The sequence below is a fragment of the Liolophura sinensis genome, chromosome 6 (genome assembly GCF_032854445.1).
Source record: "Liolophura sinensis isolate JHLJ2023 chromosome 6, CUHK_Ljap_v2, whole genome shotgun sequence".
NCBI classification, from domain to species: domain Eukaryota; kingdom Metazoa; phylum Mollusca; class Polyplacophora; order Chitonida; family Chitonidae; genus Liolophura; species Liolophura sinensis.
Window position 1 is genome coordinate 41,144,023 of NC_088300.1, and position 12,630 is coordinate 41,156,652.

The following is a 12,630-nucleotide window of genomic DNA, read 5'->3' on the forward strand; positions in this document are numbered from 1 at the left end:
GCTTGGCCCGCCCACGATGTTTTACTTTAGGCAGTCATGCATGTCTGTGTCTTTCTCACTGATGAGCATTAAGTAGCGGAGGGTGAGCCGTGGTATGCTAATACAGTCTTTGAAGACGTCGACGTGCATGGTTTGGTAGAACACCACCATTTTCACCGCTGCCTCCATGAAGGGAATCACGTCCAGGTTGTTATACCACCGCAGCAAGTCTTTTACGGTACTCAACCCGTGCTTCCTCTCCTGCAGGGTCTTTTACTCGGCGTCCGTCCACGTCTGTTAGGTCAGATCGTTATCCAAAGTGTGGCCGGGTGGGAGCGCCGTTTCCTCCAGCCGGACGAGGGAGTCTATATAGGTGTAACAAAATTTCCCTTTGGTGACGCGACAGTCGTAAGCTTTCATCCATTTGTTGTAACTGTATTTAGGGGCCAGGTAATTCCGAACGTCAAGAAATTTCAGCTACGGTGTGCTGAGGGCCATGTGGTTATTGTTACACTTGATAACACACTCCAAATCACCGGCCTTGACCAGGTGGGGATAAAACTGTTGCTTGATCAATTTCAGGTTGTTGTTGCCCGAGTTGAAGACGAGGACAGGGACCTGGTTGATATAGGCGACGAATTTGTCCCGCACCCGTCGAGTGTAAGACGGCTTGGTGTCGCTGGGATCGATCGGTTGTCTTACTCGTCCAGGATGTAGGCATAACGCTCGGTGAGATAGGCGCTACTGGTCTCGCTGATGGTATTGAGGTAAGCCATCATCCGCTCGACGTGCGCATGGGGATCGCCGGTAGAGATGAAGCATACGGGCTGGTCGTAGTCGGGCACATTGAAGTTCACGCTGACACTCATGGGGATGTGTTGGGACGTCCATTCCGTTGAGGCGGTCATCGCTTCCCGGAGGTAAATACCCATGTCCGCCAACACTTCAAAAATAGTGGGTTTATTGTGGAATACACCCCCGGGTACTTTCGGTGAACGGTGTCGGTGCACGTATGACCATGCCGTCGTAATTTCCATAGCTTATTAAAGCTCTTAGAACACACTTGACAGGTAAAAGACTGGGCGTAACGCAACATGTCCTTAATGTAGCTGAAATGCGGAATGTGCAGGTTTAACCGCATGGTGGGAGAAGCATAGCGCTGTGCACTCCGATGGACGAGTTGAACGGAGCAAAAGTTGTCCATGGGGACGAGCTAAATAGGCTCTTCACCGTGTCCAGCGCACTGAGGGATACACTGCGGAAATGCCTGTGCTCCATCTGGAACGCCATTCGTGGTAAAGCCGAGCCTGTTTTTCGAACTTTTGGGGGTTGGCCTTGTCTATATGTACAGCCAAACAGCGAAATAAAAATAAATAGTCCCTGTAAGTCCCTGTAGCGTGTGCAGCCCCTTGTTCGCCGCCAGGTAAGGCGACAACGTTACCCCACCCTCACCGATGGGTTAATAGTTTGTGCACAAAAAACAACACGTTCCTCAAGAGATCCGCGATCCATTTCGTGTTGGGACGTTGTCTTTGCGCCTGGGTGAGTGGATCTTGGCTTGGGAGATGATCGGTGAGGAGTTCACGCAGGTCAGCCCGATTCACCACGTGGTACTGCGTGTCGAGTACCCGGGCATTGGTGGTGCTGGGGTAAAAGTACCTTAACTGTCCTATCTCCTTGTGGCGAAGGATATACCAAATTTGTAGTTGACGGTGAAGGCGGTGGGCTGGTCCTCATAAATTGCGTTCAGATAGGCGGGGATGGCTCCGAGATCACTGAGCCGGTAATTGTAGCGGTCCTGCACCGGCATGCCGCGTTAAAATGACCCCGAATCGAGTGCCAATGCCCCTGATACAGTTCCCGTAGATCGCTCTCACTGCTAGGCAGAAGATCGTCGAAGGGTTGTGTCGGGTTGGGTTGGAACTGACTCGCCGGGATCTTCCACTTTTCCTTGATCGACTCCTCCGTCTCTAGACTGCTGCAGTCGACGAGCTGGCCTCATTTCCGTTGGCGGTGGTGGTGGGAAAAGCGGATCGAATAATAGCCTAAATACAGTAAAGTATAACTATAGTATCGTAGAGTATCGTATAGTATAACTATAATATTGTATAGTATAGTAGAGTATAACTATAATATTGTATAGCTATATCATAGTAAAACCAAAGTAGGGGAATGGCACGGTCACATTGCACGGTGACTGGGTGTAAAAGGTCTGGGGCGTGTGATGCCGCGACACCTCCGCGCACAGTGTGTCAGCTAACGTCCGTGGGGGCTTGCCGAATATTTATAGTCTAGTATAGCTATAGTATCGCATAGTATAGCTATAGTATCGTATAGTAGATTATAGGTATAGTAGAGTAGAATATAACTCTAGTATAGTATATTTATTCATTTATATATTTGATTGCTGTTTTACGCCGTATTCAAGAATATTTCACTTAGTATAGTATAGTATAGAATAGCTTAACTATAGTAGAATATATCTACAGTACGGTATAACTATAGTAGAGTAGAATATAACTATAGTAGATATAAGCGTCAAGTCCGACATTCATATACCATTCTTAGTTCGTAAAGGGCGTTCCAAGTCGATAATCGCAAGATCCATTTCCACAACAACGTTTAACACTAACTCCCAAAGACAAAGGTATGTAAGAAATTATACAAATAAGAAATAAAGCCGATAACACACAAGAGAGAAGCGGTCATCAGTTTTCAATGATGCCGGACAGACAATGAATATTCCGGGCATGAATTCCATATCAAATTCGTTCAAATTCGTAGTCCGTGAATGAGTTCCAGGTCAAATAACAATTAAACAAGTATCTCAGTCGCACCTTCTCATGTAGGTGCAGAAGCGAATAGCGACGGGCGACGATCTAGCGAGCATTATGACAAGTGGGCTTAGATTAGCCATACAGCGCCATCTATGATGTCCCAATAATTATTATTTTATTCATACATCAAAAGGTATGACTGCCAATACCAACAGATAATTGTGTGACATGACAAGCTATTCTATCAGACGATTCAGAAGCTTGAGACCACGTGAAATCTCTGGTTGCAAACAGGGTGGGTGAAATAATTCGTCTCGCAAAAAAAAATATTACATAGGAAAATGCCTGTTGTCAAATCGATGTTAGCGACTCATGTGATGTGTGATGTTGTGATGATGATGATGCACGACTCCCTCATCCTCCTCGCCCATTGTACGACGCAGCGCGGACCTAAACGAAATAGCCGAGCGGGAAAACACAGCTGCTCTCCCGCGTGACATCAGTTTTGGTACGAAATGGAGCTCACCCATTTGTCAGCATGCAGGAGCGCAGACTCAACGATATGCAAATCCCTTCACAAATCCCTCCACAATGAGACATGTTTGCAACATTCTATACTACTGTAGCCGTCAAACACGACATTCTCACATGTTTTTGCGTGAATGTGTATTTATTCATGAAGATGCAATCACTTTCGAAGGTTTTCTTTTATGCAGACACGCTCTTGCAGCATTTGCCGATAACAATACAGACACGCATCTGTCAAAATGCAAAAGAGCAAAAACAGATAACAGTTGCATTTATGCTATACCGTGAAAACAAAATTTAATGCATAACCAACTTGAATTTCCAAAATAAATCCTAAAAACCTCTCCTTTAAGGTCAACTATATGATACCGAATAATATTCTAACTGATTCTGCAAATGTTCTATTAAAGCGTAGGCCCTAATTATCCTTAAAAGGGTGTCAAATTCACATCAAACCAGTTTTATGTGATAGAGTTAGGTTGAGATGCAATGGGTGAATGCATATTTCTAAAATAACGTAATCAAATGATATTCGATTTCACATACAAGTTTACAGTAAATAAATCAGAAGAATTTACATAAAACATGGAATGTGATGATATAATATATATCATTTTCATGAGCAGCGTCAAAAATGTGCTGACGTTCGTAGCAGTGTGCTAGGGAAGATTAAAAACAATTACTGGGTACAAAACTTTTTGATTTTTATCATTGATAAAATGAAGACACCGATAAGTTTAAACCAGCGAATATCTTACATACTTTGTCAAAAAAACATTCCAGATTTGCACTAAATTGGAAATAATAAAGAAAAAGGTAGAGATTTAAAAGCTAAATTAGGCTTTGCATGAGTATATATATATATATATATATATATATATATATATAATATATATATATATATATATATATATATATGTAAATTCTCCTCACCAGGGGATCTTTATTTCTTCAACTATATATATATATATATATATATATATATATATATATATATATATATATATATATATATATATATATTCTCTGTAAATGACGAACTAGAAAATAACAGGCATGCACAGCAACTTTTGTCAGTCGATTTAATATAATCATGCAATGGCATTGTCCATTTATTTGCGATATATACATGTATACCTGGGGTAAGATAAGCCAGCACAGATTTTATCGACAGTCTCCATTATTTGCCGCAATAAATTAAATGATAAAAAAGAAAAATATATTTACAAGAAATAATTACAAAGAAAATTTTCTCTTTTTTTTTCCTATGCAAACTCAGGATGCAGGACTTTAAATTAACAATATTCAAAATAGGCCTATCTCAAATATTTATAAGTTTATCCCTTGAAATTAAATATAGCCTTATACATCTTATAACGAAATTGTCCGTTTAATTAATGAATGCCATTAACAATGGCAACCAATATGACGATATAAACAACTTGTGATGACCACGTACCTGTAACCTAGCTATACTTGGATTATATATAGTATCCGCCTTACAACACTCTCTATCCAGACATCTTCCCGGCCTAGGGTTGTACATACAGCCTAAATCAGAATTCATACGACGTCTTTATAGCGGACTGCATGACATACTGTATTTTCATGTATGATAAGCTCTTATTACATGTTAGACCTACTTACCTATACGAGAGGGTTTCGAGGCGTAACGTGACGCTTTATAGCGGAATCCAGGGGGTAGAGGATGATGGAGAGGGAGGGTGAGAAGAGACAGAGAGGGAAGTAATTACTTGCCGTGAGATTGTAGTTTTGTTTCGACCATTTAAATTCCGTATGCATGTGAAACAGATACATTTCCGTATGTATGTAAAATAGATATCAATCCGTATAATGATATTGTACGTAGGACTTCACCACCACTCAACAGGCTATATAGCTACCTAGTTGTAGACGTGTCTAAATGAAGATGCGTCAATCAATCAGCCCATTCAGATCGCATAAAGTATGCATGCATATAATATTAAGATGTGAAGAAAGCTAACAACGAAGTAACTATACAGTACAGACTGATTTCAAAAGATGTATAAAATTCTGCCTCCGTGTGTTTATTTACACATGCGTATCGGAAATAATAAAATAACCCAACTTGATCAGTGAAGATCAGTGCAAGGGACATAACCCTTGGTTGAAAAGGGAAAGAGAAGTTGTTCAAGAGTAGTGTTCCCTTTGGCTGGTTGATGTTTCAGAATACAGTTTTGGTGCTATCTCGCATCATCTTTCATAGCTACTCAACAAGGGGCTTTCACCCGCCGAACACTATATACATACTTTGTTCAGACCGCTAGACCTTCGTTCGCAGGCTCAACAGTGAGTACCGTAGGCCTACGTAGCATTAATTCTGAGACTTAATAGTCTCAAACCTGAAGCAACATTGGTGAGCAAGAAAGTCATTTTCGAAAAAGTACTGTTGTGCAATTGTAAAACAATTCAGTCAACTCTCTGTGGATTCTTAAAAAATCCAAACGTCTCACTGAAATACTTAGTACACGTACCGTATAACGACATTTCCCAACTCTCTATACTTCTATTCCTCGCAGATTCAATTGACAGAAGTTCATCACTAATGGTGTCGTTGAATGAACCCCTACATCAATATCAAAGGTAGCAAAGCCTTCTTAAATTCCACTACATACAAGGGTTACCATTCATTGAGTGCTTCGTTCTTCATCGAGTTGCTAAAGTTTATCCTTCATAACATCTATCGTACGTGAAACTCGGAGAAATCATATATCAACAATGTATATCAATGGGTGCAAATTATGCCCCCCCCCCCCTTTTGGTGGCCTATACTTGTTTTCGTATGAATACTATACTATATGTATAGAAATTATTATCTTTACCGGGCCCGATCTTTCAAATTAACTAAACAATATATTGATTAGCTGACTGTAAATAATCCATATATAGGCCTATATAGCTGTGAAAGATATCCACCATTCGATATCAAGGCTTGGAATTTAAAGTAAACTATGTCTGAAGACTCTCTCTGATCTAAATCTGTATTATACAAAGACCAAAAACGGTTACATGTCTCGCTGACTTTACGACAAGAGGAATAGTCTCAGTTTTAACATTGTAAATTTCCTTTTACCTGGATAGCAATTTACCGATGTGAGATATGTATGCCCCGCCTTGCAGCAATTGTCAGATCACGTTTATTGTGTGACGATTTCCTTCAACGTCACAAGTTAATAGTACTACAAACACTGGTTTGTCAAGGATATTCCACCAAATGCCCTCACTCTAAGTTTCTTAAATTATATAATGAGTATAATTCTCAATTTCCTAGAGCATCCCTTGCGTCTTTCCAACATTATTGAAAACTGTTGACTCCTTCTCTTTGCATGATTCCGTCATTGTTTCGTACTTTCTCTACTTTCTGAGTTCTTGTTAGGTTTCTGTTAAACGTCGTTTTGGGAATTGGCCTTGCTGTTATTGACTTGGAAGGTCCCTTTTAATTTACGACTGATACACGAATGCCTGTTTCGTCTCATACAGATTGATCAGTCAGGTACGGTTGCAGTACGATGCACCCGGGAGTCTCCCTCAGGGTGTGCCACGTTTCTTCCACCATATGTATACCTGACCTTTGTCACATCATTGAAATTGCAATAGTTTGGTGGACAAAAACAAACAAATGAATGAATATAAATGTAAACAAATAATGCTACCTTGCTGACAATCCATTCTGAAATCCGTTCTTTTCCTATTCCCAGCAAACTAATAAACTGACACGTAAAATCACAAGAAGTTCTGAATGGCCTTCACCTTTAGTAGAATTTGCAGCAGTTTAATATTGTCACGGGAATTTTTTCCACTCGTTGACACTGTTCAAGTGCAGAGCGATTATATTTCCTTTTTTACTCTGAAAGTCTGTAGTGAGCATACCCGGTCTCACGAACTCATTCACCCTTAAAGCGCCTTGTGAATTCTGGTACAAACCATGGAACGATGTAAACATTTACACTAAACTTGTGGAGGCACCGCTAAAAATTTGGAGTTCGAAGTAGATTGCATTCTTTCTTATTTAAATAACCCTGTTTCCAAATTCAAGATTGAAGAAAGAACATGAATTCCAGTTGTGAAATAAATATGAATAAAAAACAACAACAGTTTTATTTCCCCTATGTACGTTGATGATAAACATGTGGTGGTGTTTTCAGTTCATCAGAACACAGCACAATATCATTATTTCCCCAGGGGTTCTTCAGTTCCCGATACTTCCTACTAGTATCTACGGAGGCCCTATCCACACTAACGTTAAAACTTCGGAAATTGACGCTGACGCCGAAACAGTTTGGCACTACTTGTTCAACAGTTTATGGTAGGCATTTACCGAGATATGATTTACTGTGAGATTGTTTACTGTATTTTGACTTAAGCACAGATGCGCATGCTGTGTAAGGCCTACTGTTCGGCCATCTGTAGAGACCACCTCATGAACATTCATTCTGCCGCTCCTTTTATAGATTTTCAACAAAGTAGTAGGCCTACGGAATACAGCTATGTGATTCGCTAACCAGCAAAATTGCTGCACGTCAGTCACAAACCTGCTACAATCGTATCACTATCATTTACATTTTGTGAGGCGGGTCGGAAGTGCCGGCGACGTCACCAACCTAAAAAGACAGCGTGGGTGAAAGAAAATGGCGGCGCAATGTTAAATCAATGGGCGATGTGAAAGAAAATGGCGGCACCGTAGTGTTTTTTCTGGCGCTGTCAGTAGATCGTGAAAAACGTTACGTCTTTCCATGGTCAGAGCATTCATTAACTTCTCCCTCTAGATAATACTTCCTGAGAAGGGTGGTATTTGATTTCTGGCTTTTTTTTTTGTTGTTTTTTTTGTTTTTCGAACAAGTAGGCCTATATAGACCTATGGTATGTGTATTTAGCCTACACACAAAGACAGCGCTAATTAGCCCACTGTATACGCGAGCATGCGCTTGGGATGGAGGAAAAATCGCTCAATAAATTCACCTGATGATTTAAATCAAAACAAAAATAATTGATTTGCAATAACCAGTATATTAATTTTTGTTATTCGTGTTAATGTGCTAATTGTACAGGCATGTAATGATATCATTGTTTGAATCGCACCTTGTGGAAATGTTGTAAACAAACTATTCCTGTATCCAACGAATGGAAGAACTATATATGGCGATTTCTTGAAACCCTGGGGGGTATTTGTAGAGCTTTTCACACATTAACACACTGACATTTTAAACTACAGGTGTTTGTAGTCACCGTAGTGAAGCCATGCTCAAGAGATTGCATGACTATAAGATATTTTGAAATGGTAATGTCTTTTCAGACCTTTGTTTATTAATTAATTTATTAATGTATTTATTGTTGAAACTAGATATAATATCTATATATAAAATATAGTATTGCTTTTAAATAAATTGCTGATAAAGAAAATCATGATATCGACATGTAGACCTACATTTAAAACATTAAGGGCAGTATTTCATAACTAGGTCTAATAACTATGCACGGAGGCTGTATATACTTGCCCGAAAAAAAAAAAAAAAGCCAGAAATCAAATACCACCCATCTCAGGAAGTATAGTCTAGAGGGAGAAGGTAATGAATGCTCTGACCATGGAAAGACGTAAAATTTTTCACGATCTATTCTGCTTATTTCAGCTGACAGCGCGAGGAAAAACGCACATCGCCCATTGATTTAACATTTCGCCGCCATTTTCTTTCACACACGTTATCTTGTGCTAGGTTGGTAACGTCACTGGGACTTCCGACTCGTCGTACAGAACCATTGACGTCGAAGATAAGTTTTTTCCCTCCAAACGTTTAAAACTCCTCAAGTATTTATTTATTTGATTGGTGTTTTACGCCACACTCAAGAATATTTCACTTATACGACGGCGGCCAGCAATATGGTGGGAGAAAACCTGACACAACCCGGGGGAAACCCACGGCCATCCGCAGGTTGCTGCCAGATCTTCCAAATTACGACCGGAGAGGAAGCCAGCATTAGCTGGACTTGAACTCACAGCGACCACTCCTCAAGTAAAGTCAGACTTAAAAATTAACAATTAAAATCACCAAAAATCATAATAATTCCTTTTATCAATGACGGTAATTAAAAAGCTTATCTCACATCTAGAAGAGTCGATGTATGCTTAAAAATTACCATAGGCCCTATGCGTGAAACCTGCCTGTCTCAAGAAAACAGTGGGACCTCATTTTCAGGAGTAAACTTTACGAAAAATGTACATTTAAACGATGCCATAATGAGTAAGTACTGCTATGAAACGCTCCCTAAAATATATCTACCACATACTCAACCATCTTTTATCAAATCTAACTTTTAAATTTCAAGGAAAACTTTGCCAAAACAAAGTTTACACTCGGAGAATATCTACAACAACAACAACGTAATGCTAAATCCTCGACCGATGTCGTTGTTATAACCACACAAATCCTACTCTAAGGCGACTTCCACGACTTACAACGTGAGAGTGAACCCTCACTGCTCTATAATAGTCTCAGAATGACCCAAGAATAAAACTATGGTTACTTCTTGCCTTAAATGTCTAGAAATGCCTTCATGTTCAACTACGAATGGGAACTAACAACAAAATCTAGTTCTCCAGGATCGAAAACTCAGCCAATGTTACTGTTTAAAACGTCAGCAGTTGTTATCTTTTAAACAGCAAGTGACTATAATATTCTTCATTCATAGTGAAAAATAGACTTACAAGAAGCTATATCTCAAATGTCAAATACTATACTGGCATCAATCAAGCAATCATGGGGCTACGCCCATATATACACAAAAGGGGTGGAATAATAAGCAGCCGCAATGATTGAAATATGCTTATATCCAGAGTTAAACTCTGCTATAACTGACCAATACTGACTAGCAGTCAAATCCAGTCATGGTATCAGTCCCGAGATATATGAATATGTTCTGTTTACTGTCAATAAAAGTGTTCCCTGAAATAATGAGTATAATTAAAGTTCTATTGTCTTATGATGTTACTACTGTCGCTGTATCTACAGACATGTTAAATGTTAAATTTGTCACAATATTAATGGAGAATATGCAGTAGTTTTATGTTGCATGTAGAATATGCAGTAGTTTAACACTGCATGTAGTTTGTGCAGTAGTTTCATAATTCATATAAAACATGTAGTACACCCTGTTTCTCCTAAATTTTGGGACACCTGGTCTGCTCATTTTAGCCAAGACACATGTAATTCTAGAAGGAATATTGATTAGAATTTTAGTAGAATTTGGGTAGTTTAATATTGCATGTAGAATATGCAGTAGTTTAATATGCATGTAGAATATGCAATACTTTAATAATGCATGTAAAATATGGGTGAGGGAGTGCTTGGTTTTTAATGTCATACTTAACCGTTTTTCATTCATATGACGACGAAGGAATCCTTAAGAGAGCATGAAATGTACCTCCTTGTTGCAGGACGGATTTCCACCGCTCTTTTATCTAGTGCTGCTTCACTAAGACGCCTTACCAAAGGCAAGTAAATCGCCCCGCCCGAGCCATTATACTGATACAGGTAGACCAGTGATTGCACTATGCCCTACATGCTGAGTGCCAGGCGAGGAAGCTACAACTTCCTCTTTTAAGGTCTTAGCTGTTACTCGACCCAGGATTGATCCTGGATCTACCGTTCCCGAAGGGGATGCTCTACCAACTCTGCTATCGGGGTCAGTCATGTAAAATATGTAGTAGTTTAATACTACATGTAGAATATGCAGTGGTTTAATATTGCATGTAGAATATGCAATACTTTAATACTGCATGTAAAAATGTAGTAAGTTAATATTGCATGTAGAATATGCAGTAGTTTAATACTACATGTAGAATATGCAGTAGTTTCATATTGTGCGCAGCATATGCAGTATTTTTTGCATGTAGAATATGCAGTACTTTAATAGTGCATGCAGAATATGCAGTACTTGACCTCAAGTATCGTTTTATTCCTTAATTTATTGTACAACGGTGAGATAAATGTACTTAGATGTGCATGAAAAACGCACATGTGGGAAGAATTCTACTATAATCATGAAAAAAAAAGAAACATTACAACATTGTTCACATTTGCATAATCATAGATATACATATCCAATGTTCCATTTGGTTTAGCCACGTATGATTTACACACATTCACAGCAACATATTTCTTCATATCCCGTGTACACCTGCATAGCTGTCAATAACAGCAGGCCTATCTATTTGTCTCAGGCATGCAGGGTTGGAAATGTGTTATTATGTTATTATGTATTTCCTTATGTATTTCTACACCTATGTCACATGTTTGCAAACCACGTATATATTCCAGTAACAGCCTGATAGGGGTCATGACAAGGCACGTGTGATCAGTGCACGTTAGTAATGATGCAACAGTTACATCATAATTATACTATGAAGTATTTATCTACAGGCTGTTTTTTTACGACTGTTGCAACTGTGTGTGCACATTATGTCAGCTCTTTACATTAAAGCTTTTTTCTCGTTGATCTGCCTGTAGTGAGGCTGTGGTTGGGATTTGGCTTCCCGCCTTTTTGGCAACACTGATGTGTTAGGTTTAAAGGCTTTGGGGAAGAGGTTCATCGTTGGTGATTCATAGTGGGTAGGGATATTGCATGTGACTGTATTACGTTGTACTTTGTCATCATGGTTGCTGGCTTAATTGCAGGTAGAATGGTATTTAGGGAGTTATTGAGGATATACAGTAGAATTAAATTAGTTGGTGTGGTTTCATAACAATTAAAAGGCTTTTCATATTTTGCATGCCTCTGGGTGTAGATAACAGATTAAGTAGCAGTTAAGTGTTCTTACATGTGCCTTTTAGACTGTCTTTGGATGCAGTGTTTCCGGTGTTTTGGAGACACAGGTCTTTGTTGGATCATGTGCTGGGTGGGCACCCGCGGCTGGGTGGTTGAGTGCTTTCTCTGAGGTCCTCGCTGGGGCTGTAAAAGTCCAGTCCTAGTGAGTGGTGAGGGGTTAGTCACCACCTTGGACAGTCATCAGCCTGGCTGGTCACCCAGATGGCAGCAATACATATCACTCACTCTGATTTTGAGTTTGGATCAGTTATTTGCCTACAACCTAGCATCCCCGAATGTTAGTGATAGCTAACCTGTTGCCTCACCCCCAGGCAAGGTTACTTGTCATCCAGATGGCCAATGGCTCAAATATAGCTGATTCCACCACACAGTCAATATATATAATGTTTGGCATTTATCTGGCGAAGGCCTGTGTTTTACCATAGCCATTTTATATTCCTCTCATCATAATCCTGAAGAATCACAGAACAATTCTTGTGCACTG